This window comes from Elephantulus edwardii, unplaced genomic scaffold (genome assembly GCF_000299155.1).
Source record: "Elephantulus edwardii isolate Elephantulus edwardi_28Jun2011 unplaced genomic scaffold, EleEdw1.0 scaffold00102, whole genome shotgun sequence".
Classification (NCBI taxonomy): domain Eukaryota; kingdom Metazoa; phylum Chordata; class Mammalia; order Macroscelidea; family Macroscelididae; genus Elephantulus; species Elephantulus edwardii.
The window spans coordinates 4353310-4355124 of NW_006399852.1; the positions used below are offsets into that span (position 1 = coordinate 4353310).

Genomic DNA, 1815 nt, shown 5'->3' on the forward strand with positions numbered 1-1815 from the left:
AAAAGGTGGAGAAAAGTTCTGGCACAGATAGAAAATAGAAACTGGACAGTGAGTTTTGTTCACAGATTTTCTCAACCTCATAAACCTATCAAGGTAACCTGTTAATGAAAGCCAGAGAAATACAGAGATTTAAGTTAATGAATATCATCACTACCCCTTAAAATGACACAGTATTATTTCCACTGTGCAAAGGAGTGACGGCTTTCATTGTCCTTTTAATCATAAGAATCTCTAAAACAGCATAGGAGTGAAATGTTTATGCTAATGAGAGTTGCTGGCAATAGGACTTTTATTTCTTTGTTCTCCCATCCGAAATAGCAAGAAGAGACTAGAGAAGAAGCAATTGGAGTTTTAAGCACTAAATAACCCTCTGAATAAGCATTCAAGGATAACAGAAGGATTCCACAGGGATTTTAAGCAAAGTAGCTATTTTTGTGTGTCATTTAAAGAGCATGGTTAAGGTGTCATGGTCACTTATTGGGTATGACTCATGGGCACTGACGTGGACACGTTCTCTAAAAATATTAGCAATCCAAAGCAGTGTGGGGAGGTAATTATAGATTAGTTTCCAGCACAAAACCCCCATGTTTTTGCATAGGAAACTAATGTTCTCCAGGACTCCTGGTGAGTAGGGAGAAGGAAGAGGAGAGCATGATAATCTACCTATTTGTGAGGACAAAGGAAAGATAAGATTCTTCTACAGTGGCCCCACTCCTGCTTCTTGGCCCTTTTCATGTCTTCAAGTTTCTTATTTGTTTTTAAGTTTTAATTGGAATTTGGGTCAATGTTTACAGAGCAAACTGATTCTCCATTTTATGTATGACATTGATCAACAGTCATTTCCACATTTTAACAACATTCTTCTCACTTTCTCCCTGTCATTGGTTCTTCTTTCCCATCCTTACCTAATTTCAGCCTTTTAGTCTCACATGGTCGATTGTTCTGGGGAGTATATACCCATCTGGTGTTATTATTCACTTTACATTTTTTACTAAAAGTTGAGATACAAGGGCAGCTTAAAAAAATTAGAGGAGACTCTCGGCTGGATACTTGGACCAGGAATCAGTCCTCAGAACAGATCAGGGAAACACTGAATGGTTCAAAATTAACCTTGTTAATTCGGGAAAAAAAATTAGAGGATGACAAAGGAAAAATGGCTTACCCATGGTGAACAGTGTTTGGTGGAACTCCCAGTTTAAAACAGGTCTAGAAGCATGAGTAGCACCCACTTCCTAAGCATCATGCCTCTGGAAACTCTATGAACTTAGAGAAATGGTGATAGTTACAGAAAGGCTTCGGGTATTTCATTCATAGGGTCACTATGAGTTGTGCTCAACTTGATGGCAATCAACAACAACAATAAGGAAAAATAACATTAATATTACATGAAGGTAAAATCTTGCTGAAGGTTCTTAAGAAAAACCAAACCAAAACAACAACAATAAAAAAACCCAACTGTAACAGTGCATGCACAGGGAGGGAACTGCTAGAGATGCAAACTGGATTCAAAAGAGGCTGTGACACAGGGATATCATTGCAGATGTCAGATTGATTTTGGCTTAAAAAAAAGAATGCCAGAATAATGTCTGTTTGTTTTATTGACCACAAAAAAACATTTGACTCTGTGGATTGTAACAAATTATGGTGAACTGTGAGAAAAATGGGAATCCCAGAACATCTAATTGTCCTCAAGAGAAACCGACACATAGGTCAAAAAGCTGTTGTCCAAACAGGTAAAGGGAAATCTGCATGGCTTAAAATCAGGAAAGATGTGCATTAGGATTCTGTCCTTTCTCCATACTTATTCAATCTATA

At 37.6% G+C, this 1815-nt stretch overlaps 1 pseudogene; it reads right to left on the bottom strand.

The window, feature by feature from the left end:
• LOC102858368 overlaps nucleotides 1-1815 on the bottom strand; it is an 87142-nt pseudogene that overhangs the window by 884 nt on the left and 84443 nt on the right.